The sequence below is a fragment of the Palaemon carinicauda genome, chromosome 29, assembly GCF_036898095.1.
Source record: "Palaemon carinicauda isolate YSFRI2023 chromosome 29, ASM3689809v2, whole genome shotgun sequence".
Lineage (NCBI taxonomy): Eukaryota > Metazoa > Arthropoda > Malacostraca > Decapoda > Palaemonidae > Palaemon > Palaemon carinicauda.
In genome coordinates, this window is record NC_090753.1 from 1260657 (window position 1) to 1273156 (window position 12500).

Consider the following 12500-nt stretch of genomic DNA (forward strand, 5'->3'; position numbering starts at 1 on the left):
GAGAGAAGGTAGGTCTGGTGAGGGTGTTGGACTCTTTATTCATAAAGGTTACTCAAATTTCAAAATGTTAAAAAGAACTAGTGTAACAAGCTTTAAATATATAGAGATAAACTTTACGCAAAAAAAAAAAAAATATCCTTTGCAATAATCCATAAACCTCCTAGAACAAACTCTAGTATCTTTTTTGAAAAATTCGGTGCTCTCATTGAGATGATTATCATGGAGAAAAATGAATTAGTTATTTGTGGAGACTTCAATTTTTGGATGGATGACCCATCAAATCCTGACGCTTTGGCATTTAGTGAGTTATCAGAATCATATCAATTAGTGAATGATGTCAACTGTACAACTACTGTATCTGGGCATATATTGGACTTAGTCTTGAGTGATGGGATGAATAATATTGTATCTGATATAAATGTTGAAGAGAAATGTACTATCTCCCCAGTGCACAAACTTATTACGTTTAGTCTACCTCTACAGAAACATGCCGTAGTAAAGAAAATAAACTTTGGACATAATTCAAATTTTTCTCCTACCGTATTTATTGAAGATTTTACTAAAAAAAAAAAAAAAAAAAAAAAAAAAAAAAAAAAAAAAAAAAAAAAAAAAAAAAAAAAAAACGATACTATCAACATTCCCGGTGATCATGAAAACCAACGTTTGTTGGGAGCTGTATTAACTGTCTTACAACCACTTAGAATGAGTAAAAGTGAATATGATACCATGTGCCAACTGAGGGAAAAGACTATAACTGTAAAAGACCAATCTCCTTGGTTTGATGGAGAGACTTTAAGGAAAAAAAGGGAAAAAAGGACGCAAAGAAAGAAAGTGGAACCGGTTAAAAACTGAAAGTACATGGGTAGAATACAAAACTGCTATGTGTCAATATAACTACCTACCAAGAAGGAAAAAAAAAGTGAATACTATAAGAAAAAGATTCGCGAAGCAGCAACAGACATGAATAAGTTATATCGTCTCCTAAATGGTGTAATGGGAAATGTAAACTAAGAGAAGCTACCTGATGGATACAGTGACCAGGAACTAGCAACCTATTTTCTAGTATTCTTTAAAAACAAAATTGAAAATATAACCAGGTCATTTGTAAATATTCAACATCAGATTAATGATACACCTGACACACAAATAAAATTAATGAGATTTAACAACATAACACAAGATGCCATCACCAGAATTATGAAGAGAGCAAAGAAAACAAACTTCACGATCGATTCTATGCCAATATCTGAAGTAATTGGAGAGAGAATTTTTTTCTAGTCTGGCCGAAATAATAATGAGAATAGAAAATGCAAGTTTCCCAAATCTGAGAAAATGGCTATAGTCACACCAGTTCTGAAAAATGCTCTGGACTACCAGGAATTAAGCTATTATAGACCTATTTCGAATCTATTCTTTGCTTCAAAAGTGCTTGAATACATAATTCTTGAACAACTAATCAGTCACTTAGAGGTACTAGAAGCTTTGCCTGACAACCAATCTGCTTACAGAAAACTATACTCTACGGAGACAGCCATCTGCTCTGTTGTAAATGATATGCTGGAAATGATGGATGAAAATAAATGTGGTATTTTAATATTACTCGATCTCAGTGCTGCTTTTGATACAGTTGTGCATGAACTGCTGCTAAATGATCTACGGTGCATTGGCGTTGCAGATCAAGCTTTCGAATACCTAAAAGACTACTTGGTTGGTAGAAATTAGTGTCCAAATTGGAAACTCTTATTCACCCTATGAGCCTTTAAAAAGAGGGGTACGCCAGGGAAGTGTACTTTGCCCAATCTTATTCTGCATCTATACTATTGGTCTGTCGAAAATACTACAAATTCATGGTGTGAAGTTCAAACTATTTGCAGACGACAAACAATTTTACTTCTCCAGAAATGATATAGATGACACTAATGGAACTCTAAACCGAATCCTTGATTGTGTTAGGGAATGGATGACAATTGAACAACTAAAATTAAATGAGAACAAAACTGAGTTCATGGTGGTGGGTAAGAGAAACAGTGTGGGAAGCTTAGGTGATATTCAAATATACATAATAATGACTCTGTGCCGATGTCTAGTAAAGTTCGTATTTTTTTTTTTAACTTTTATTAAGAAAATACAGTATACAGTTTACAAGTTCATTTTTGCAAATACATATTTATAATATACACATATATACTTTAATATTGGTTTTCCAGGTGTGTGTTATAATTCATCATTTACATATACTAACACTAGTCATTTAGATAAATATTTACAGAGCATAATAGAACAAGACTTCCTAATAATGCAATAAATAAGGATTACTACAATTTATATATGTTAAACTTAAATTATCATTAAGGAATTTCTCACTTACACAATGTTACTCAGTTTTTTCGAAATTAACACATTCTTTAATAAAATGTAACAGACATTTATCATCAAGTGACTTTAACAATATAAATCTTGTCATGAATACTCTACTTTTAATAAAGAAAATCATGCTTAACTCATCTGCCGAGGGCATTACCTAATGAAGGTACTAGATCCCTGTTATAAATTCTCTTATTAATAACATTGCTGTATTTCTATCCCTTTTTTAATATGCTTGAAAATCCAGTTTTAAAACCTTTTGAAAACTTTGTGTGTATTTTACAAACCTTGTTAAAAAATGTTTTGATCCAATTCACAACTGTTCTAAATTTACAAAAATATACTAAGTGCATAATAGTTTCAGGCTCTCCACAATTACCACAAATAAGTGTCCGTAATGTTCATCATAAATAACCTATCCTTTGTAGCTAAGACTTCGTGGCTGTATTTAAACAACATTTCTCTTTTTACTGGATCACTCCACTTATTATTTAAATTTTCCCATATTATATTCCAGTTAAACATCGGATAACTTTCTTCAATACTTGGCAGAACTAATTCACCTCTCAGCATGTGACAGTATATGTGTTTTAATTTCAGCAAAGGATAGGTCTTTACCTCTATTACAGAATTAAATATCGATATTATTTTGTCGTAATATGAAGTGCTAAAAATGGTAGATTCACCAAATCTGTTAAAATCAACAAGGTAAGAAAGCCTCAACTTACAATAATATGCAGTTATTTCCATTCCATTGATCTATTTATAATACTTTTGTAAAAGCCGTTGAAAAGCATAAAATTTGCTTTCACAGATAGATTTACAATACCACATCCACCTTGACTCTTTAGAAGATACTTAGTTTTCCTTTAAATAGGTTGATAATTCCCATTCCAGAGATATTTGAAGGTACACTTTTCTACATATTTGCCAATATCAGCTGGAATTGGATATACCTGAGACACATACCATGCCTTTGATAATACAGTTACATTAATTATTACACTCTTTTGGAATAAAGTTAGTCTTCGTTCATAAAGTGGCCCTATCATTTTTAAAATGTTATCTTTGATATTTTCCCAGTTCAACCTTACAGATAGTTCATAATCATTATTATGGATTATACCTTGGATCTTAAAACTGCATTGTTTCACTTCTATCCCTATTTCTGGCCATTCGAGCTTGTCTTTCCACGATCCAATTCCCACAATGTACGTTTTCTTTTTATTACGTTTCGCTCCACTTGCTTCTTCATACTCATTAATAACCAGCGATGTTTCCTCAATACCTTCCAAATTCACAATAATAGTGCTATCATCAGCAAAGCCAACCACTACAATTTTTAACACATTCGGAAGATCTGGAGAAAAAGTTCCCAACATAACTTTTAACATTCTATACAAGGGTTCTTGAGCTAATAAAATCATCGATAATGAACAACCCTGTCGAACAGACTTGCTTATAAGAAATGGGTCAGATATATGGCCATTGGTAGATATACAAACTTTTGGTATCCTTATAAAGCATTTCAATTAAGTTTACAAACTCTAAAGATAATCCATGTTTGGATAACGTTCCGAATAGAAAGTCCAGATTCACCTTATCGAATGCTTTATACCAACCAAGATTTATCAGGGCAGCTTTCTTGTTCTCATTTTTAGGAAGTATATTACATCTCTCAGCAAGGTGTTACAGTTAATAATTGACCTTGCAGGGACAGAAAAAAACTGTTCCTGTGATACAAATAGAGATAGCACTGATTTTAACCTGTTTGCTAAAACCTTTGCCATAATCTAATAATACCTCTACATTTAGCATAGTTATGGCCCTCCAGTTATTAAGATTACACTTATCTCTATATTTTCGTAAAAGCTTAATAACACCTTTATTTGAGTCTTTCCACATTTTAAAATTAGCAAATGAATATTTCAGTACTTTCATAAATTCGTTTTTTTTTTTTACAATGCTCCACCTAGTTTTGTAGAATTCGACGGCTAAACCATCAACACCAGGACATTTCCCATTTTTCATCCTTGATATAACTTCCCAAACTTCTTTCTCTGTTAATTCAACCTTCAGGGTTAAGCTCATATCATCATCTATTACACTGTTCATATTTTCTAGAAATTTGTATTTCAATTCAAAATCTACAGATTCTTCTTTGTACAAATTTTCATAAAACTCTAATACATACCTTTGTACAGACTTTGTGTCTGTTACATATACACCCTCTTTAATACGCAATTTACAGATACTTGTTTTTACATTATCTTTGTCCCCAAGTAAATATGTAGATATTTTTCCCCAATTAATTCTTTCATCAATTCTAGATCTTACATTGACCCCTTCACATATCTCATTTTCAATTACATTTATTCTGTCTTTAAGTTCATCTATTTTGTAAAAGTTATCACAATTATCAGAATGGATCCAATAATTCCACCTTAATTCTGCTTTCAACAGATCCAGTAAGCCAAATCTCTCCTGATTTATAGTCTTTGAAACTTTATCAAAAAAAAAAAAAAAAAAAAAAAAAAAGTCTAAGCTGATCTTTTGCATAAATCCACCAGTCTGAAATAGAATGAAACTGTACATCACCCATCTTTCTTTTCAAATGGCTTCAAATTTGAACAAAGCTTTCTATCAGTACTGTATATTCTAGAATACTTTTATTTAATTTCCAGTATCTCTTGCTAAAGCTAATAGCATTGTCCATCTTAAGATTATTAAGATTATACTTATCTCTAACAGAATTATGATCAGACCAGCTTAATGGAATATTTTCATATTCACTTGCATTATTCTTCAGATCTCTAACGTATATGCGATCAATCCTAGAGCCATACTTATGCCTAATATACGTATTCTATCAAATGGTTTGTCAAAAGCCACACATCTTTAAGTTGCAAATAATCTTTTAATCTTTGAGGGGCTGTTGAAATTATATGATTAACAGGATTAGAGCAATCTCTTTTACTTGTTACGCTGTTCCAATCCCCACCTATGATCAAGTTTCGGAAATTGTGTCTCATGTAATATAACATAACATTTAAAAATAGTTCCGCTCTTACCTTTTTCTTATTTGTCCCAGAAGGGGCATACACATTTATTAATAGAAATATGTTCCTTGATGTGTAAATTTTACACTGATTATTTGGCCCTTTACAGCCATCTCCTGATTCAGAACCTTCACTCTCGACTTTTTATTGAAGAGAATAGCAATGCCTCCCTTCAACAAGATTTGAGGACTCCCAATTACTTTTCAGTGAAGGAGATGTTATGTCTGCCATTGATGACATGAAGGCAGACTCAGCCCCTGGCCCTGATGGTATCCCTTCTGTGCTGCTCAAGTCCTGTAAACATGCGTTGGCACGACCTATTTTCATCCTCTGGTCACAATCCTTTGAATCAGGTGTAGTCCCGTCCTTCTACAAGAACTCCGTTATTTGTCCACTCTACAAAAAAGGGAGTCACGCAACTGCTTCAAATTACCGACCTGTATCTCTGACCTCCCATATCATCAAGATATTTGAGTGTTTTATTAGGAAACGCCTTGTCCACCATCTTGAGTCCAACAGCCTTCTATGCAGCCAACAGCATGGTTTTAGGTCAGGTCATAGCTGCTTAACCCAGCTTCTCCATTACTTCGATATCATTCTGGAAAATTTTCTTGAAGGAAACGATACCGATTGCATTTATTTGGACTACGCTAAAGCTTTCGATAAGGTGGATCATGCCCTACTCATCAAGAAGCTCTCCAAGTATGGAATCCATCCGAAGATTGTAAAATGGATTGAATCATTTCTTAAGGATCGCACACAGCAAGTCGCAGTTGAAGGCCAGTTCAGTGTTGCAGCCTTAATTCTGGGTGGAGTACCTCAAGGAACCGTTCTGGGTCCTATACTGTTTCTTATATTCATAAACGACATAGCACTGTGTGTAGGCAACAGTGTCGTTCGTTGCTTTGCTGACGATACAAGGATTATGAGAGCAATATCAACTACTCCTGATATGGTACTCTTGCAACAGGATCTGAATACTGTTACCCAATGGTCAACTAAGAACAACATGTCATTGCATGAAGATAAGTTCGAGTTTATGAGCCATGCAGTAAATAGGAGGAATCCTTTGCTACAATTACCGTTTACTGCCGACATATATCGGTATTCAACGTCCAAAGGCACTCTCACTCCTTCCGACCAACTGAGAGATCTTGGAGTTACTGTTACCTCGGACCTAAAGTGGACTGCTCATATCAAAGATATGGCTAACAAAGCAAGACAAAAAGCCGGATGGGTTCTCAGCGTCTTCTTTAACCGGAGTCCTACCATCATGCTAACTTTGTACAAGTCTATGGTACGCAGTCTACTAGAGTACTGTTGTCCTCTGTGGAATCCCCAAAGTGTGTCGGACATCGAAGAACTGGAAGGAGTTCAGCGGACTTTTACTGCACGAATTGCAGGGGCTCAGCATCTCAACTACTGGGAGAGACTCAAGAAACTATCCATCATGTCACTGCAACGCCGACGAGAACGGTATATCCTGCTACACATGTGGAAGATTCTCCATGGATCAGTCAGCAACGACCTGAAGATCAAGTTTGTGTCTAGGCCTTTAGAGCAGTAGTTCCTCCTCTGCGAGGGGGCGTGGCAACCTATAACCAGAGTCTATATGACAAGTCTTTCGCTGTCATTGGCCCATGTCTCTGGAACTGCCTCCCAGTACACATTAACAAGATTGGAGAATTCGAGCCATTCAAAAGAAAACTCTCATCTTTGCTCCAGCGAATTCCTGACAAGCCTCCTGTTAAGGGGTATACATCTCCTAACACCAACTCAATCCTGGACTGGAGGATGAATCCAGCTACATTGGAGCTATGGGGCGGTCAAGATAGTTGATGACCCTGTTGCAGCGCACTAAACCGGACATAAGTAACATAAGTAAGTAAGTTGGATTCAATATTATATCGTAATGCTTTTCAACATGCTCAAGTTGCGAAATTTCTTTGACATTGTGTTCTTGCTCAAATATTACATCCAAATGATAAAAGTACATAAAATCCACCAATTTACTTTGCTTATGAGACATACATAATCCATTAACATTAACGTTGCTAAATTTAGGTAAGTGAAGGTTACAAATATAAGCAAGAAAAACTTTATCATTCATCCAATTTGAAACGTTTATTCACTGGCAATCGATTCATCTCGTCTTCAGAACTACTTTTAGGTTACAGGAACACTGATGTATCTTCTCCCATGTTCGACTCAGAAAGCACACCATTAGGGCTGACTCACACCTGACACTCACACTCACACTCACGTGCACGCAATTGATCGCGCTCAAATATTCTTTAATGATAAACAGGCAGAGTATTCAAACTATTCAGTTAATCATTTTCGCTCAACTCCAGTCACGGTCACAGTCAAGCTCACGATCAAAGCAAAAGATATTTTGAACGTGCTCAAACTTGACCGAGAGCGACTTTTTTTTTAATTTGTGGACTTATTTTTTTTTTTGGTAGGGTAATTTCTTTTTTACAGTATATGGAACTTTTTTGCTTTTTAAGCAAACTTCTATTTTCAGTTCAAATAGGAAGGTTCGTTTTTTATTTAGCCCTATACTGAGTCCAGAAATGGACAGAATATTTGCATAGCATTTGCGAATAAAATTATATTTGATAATAAATTCATTAATTAATTTTGTGGTTTTTTTTTTACCTTGAACATAGAGCCAATCTTTCTCTTGATGATATCGATTCTCTGAAATAGGTGTCTTCCTTCATTATATCTGATCCAATTTTGGACAAAATATACTCGAATGTCCCTTTTGGCATGCAGAAATAATTAAAGAATTTTTCTTCGTCATCTATAAGATGGGGATATAAAGTGTTATATTCTCCTTCACTCTTCACTAGCATAGGATGCACCCAAAATCTCCTCCTTTTTCTCTCTCCCTCTTCCTCATCCAGCGCTATGGCTATACCCGCTAATTCTAGAGCTGAAAAATCACACATGGTTCACTAATGCCAACACAAAACAAACTGAGCTCAGGAGAGCTTGAGCGGCATATGTGAACACACCAGTAAAATGAGCTGAGTAAGAGCTTGACCGTGACTTAAAATGAGCTGAGTGAGAGCTAGACCGTGACTTGGGCGTGAGCGTGAGTGTCAGGTGTGAATCAGCCCTTATCCTTTGTTAGCCTCAGGCGAATGCCTTTGCTTAGTTCGTCACTAATTGTAGCTTGCCACATTTCGGCGTCACTTGTGTTACCAAGGTTGAAAAAACTGTCTATTGTAGGTTCTCCGCCACAGTCCACCTTACTCTCTTCATTTTCTTCACATTCCTGAATTTCACTTATCACCTCTTCGATCGACTCTTCCTTATTTTGCAATGCACATAATTGAATGTCCATTTCCTTTCCAATATCTGCCTCGTCAGCGTGGATTTCTGCTTCAAATGTCGAAATAATGAGTCCTTCGTTAGGTGATGCGGGAATTTCCACAAGCCTTTCAGCTGCTTCCTCATCTTGTCTTTCATTGCCCGTTTCCACTTCGTCCATCGCCAGTCCTCGTCACGGTGGTCGTTCTGATGCTTTCATGGCCCAAGTCCGAATCAATGTTTCTTATTTCTGGTCCCTTTCTCAATTTTTCATTCGCCGACTGGGCTCCACCTCCATGCTCATCTCCCCTTCCATTATTGTGCGCACCAGATGAACTATTCTTTTCGTTCTTAGGTATTTCAGGGAAATCTCCCTCATTCAAATTATAATCACTCTCACTAATATTCAAAATGCAGTCCTTCACTAGATGACCTTTCACACATTTGTAACATGTTCTACTCTGTCCACTATACAAGAAGGTTAGATTATAGCCACCAATATAAATTGATGAAGGGCTGTTTTCTTTACCTCGCATCTTTGCCGTGCGAACGACACTGAATAAACCCTCAAACGGCCCAACTGCAAATTTGTTGTACCTTAAGTGCTTTACCTTTCCATATCTATTCAATATATCTATTTATCATCCATCTCGAATGTTGCGTTCCTTATCGATACATACGAAACTTGTGAACTTAAATTTATAACATTCACCGAGTCTGTTCCACTTTGTAACTTTATCCTAGAAATTCTCTAAAACATCGGCAAATACATTTGCTGAGATTAGCTTTACCACAATCTTATTTCTATTTATATTCTGAACACCTTTTATGCCACTAATACCTAATTTCACATAATTAAACAACACATTACTAACACTTTCCATGGTCACACAAGGCCCTGTAAAATGCAGGCCAAATGAGTCTTTTCTCCTGAGAGCATATTATAAGCCATCTTAACTAACCTGTTTTTATGTTTTAATTAAATGCCAGTTCTGTGTTTTTCCTGAAGACGGAGGGAGACACTACGAGCCCCTAACCCCCGAGGCAAATCGCCTCAGGGCATACTCGTTCACCAGGTGTGTAATCGAGTGTAAATTTGCCTAAATTACAACACTGTCTTGGCACATATAACACTGAAAACGCACCAATAGTATCACATCACTTTTTACACTGCTGGAACAGTAGAAAACGAGAAAGAGCCCATGGGATAATCTCAAAGTTGAGAAAGACAGGAGCACTTGAAGACACGTCTTCCTTCTCTGTCCGACCAAAGTCAAGTATCTGTATTTCTTGACTGTAACCTCTCTCTCAATGTCCAAATAAATAATGTAGTAAAAACTGTTGGTTATCATTTAACAAATATAAAAATGTACTTGGATGAAAATTCTGTAATGAAACTTGTGATAAACTGTGTTATTAGTAGTATTGACTACTGCAACTCCATCTATTACAATTTACCAAAAGTACAACTTAAGAGATTAGAATACATGATAAACAGATGAGCAAGACTGATAAAAGGTGTCCCACATAGAGAAAAGATCACCCCTATACTAACTGATTTACACTGGCTGCCGATTAAAGCGAGAATTGAATCTAAAATATGTACAATAACCCACCAAGTTATCAAAACCAGCCGTCCAAATACTTAAGAGAATTGCTACATATTGCGCAGCCAACAAATTGTGTCGACACGAGAATAGTTACAGATGGTTTCAAACTATTGGAACTTGGATATATGCCGACTGTAGGCTCCAGAGCCTTTAAATATGCGGCCTCAAGACTATACAATAAGCTCCCACGTGACATCCGAATGATTGAAGACATTAAGGCTTTCAAGAGGAAACTGGACACTTTCTTATTCTATGAGTCGTATGACAGTGACAACTTAACAGTAAATGAACATTATTATTATTATTATTATTATTATTATTACTTGCTAGGCTACAACCCTATTTGGAAAAGCAAGATGCTATAAGCCCAGGGGCTCCAACAGGGAAAATAGTGCAGTGAGGAAAGGAAACTTAAGGAAAAATAAAATATTTCAAGAAGAGTAACATCAAATTAAATATCTCCTATATAAACTATAAAAAACTTTAACAAAACAAGAGGAAGGGAAATTAGATAGAATAGTGTGCACGAGTGTACCCTCAAGCAAGAGAAATCTAACCCAAGAGAGTGAAAGACCATGGTACAAAGGCTATGGCATTACCCAAGACTAGAGAACAATGGTTTGATTTTGGAGTGTCCTTCTCCTAGAAGAGCTGCTTACTATAGCAAAAGAGTCTCTTCTACCCTTACCAAGAGGAAAGTGGCCACTGAACAATTATAGTGCAGTAGCTAACCCCTTGGATTTAGAAGAATTGTTTGCTAATCTTAATGCTGTCAGTGGTGTGAGGACAGTGAAGAATGTGTAATAAATAGGCCAGACTATTCAGTGTGTGTGTGTAGGCAAAGGGAAAATGAACCATAACCAGAGTGAAGGATCCAATGTAGTACTGTCTGGCCAGTCAAAAGGCCTCATAACTGTCTAGCGGTAGTATCTCAACGGGTGGCTGGTGCCCAGGTCAACCTACTACTTTAAAATACGTGATATGAAACGTTGAACACTGAACGAACAAGATATAATGATAGTGGAAGTCCTGTATAGAGTGGGGTTCCCCTGCTGTATGGGACAGGAAAAGCAGCCGTCAAAGTAAAGTACAGTAAAGTAACGTTTAAAATGAAATATACTGCTTATACATATAACCCAATAGCTTTTTAGCTGTAGTATTTCAGCGGGTGGCTGGTGTCTTGGCCAACATACTACCACAGTACTACTGTAGGTAAGATAAACTATGAAATAAACAATAAGATTTACAAGATTATTTCATATAATGGGATAAAACCCTAGTTAAAACATTTTCTTAATATTAAGGGTTATTGAAGCAGTAATAAACAAATGAAAACAAGATTTTTAGAAGTAATCTCGCAATGACAACTATGAGGTTTAGAAGCATCATCAAATACAGAAAATGATGAAATAAAAATGCGGTCTTCTAACGTATAACTTGAAAATTCTGATCCGTAAAAAGTACTCCTGAAAATATTTACATTTTGAATAAGCAATCAGCCACTAAATCATTTTTCGCACTTTTAAGCCACGGACGTAGTTTACATTTTTGAATTAAGAAAGACCATTCTGACGGTTTCCTATTTATAATTCATTTTTGGCCAAAAAAAGATACTATAACCTGTTAAAAAGCTCATTAGCTAATCGCTAAAATTACCATAATTCTCCAATTATGATAATGACAGATTTCTTCTTTTTTCTTTGGCTGAGGGTTATTGAATATTAATATAGACGGGAGAGGAACTGAAAAAAAGTATATTTAACACGTGATAAGATTAGTGAAGAAAGGAGCCACGAAATAAGGGAGGCAAGAAAGATAGCAGGAATCATGCTAAACATAAGGGGGGAGACTTGAATTGTTTGTGGAAGCCAAGGTGGGAATGTACATGAGGACTGTTGAGCCAACTCTCCATCATGGAAGTGAAGTGTGAATGATGACTGCAAATTAAAGGACAAGGTTGAAACCACGGAAAAATTCCGTAGTGGTGTATGGAGATCTGCATTATGAGATATGTAGGAATACTAAGAGAATGTAGTAAAAAGGTAAAACTACTTGAAAAGATGTACAAGGTTATTTTGAGTGGTTCGGTCAATGGAATGAATCAACTACGACCGGTTAGTGAGGAGGTTCTATGATCTAGAGGGCC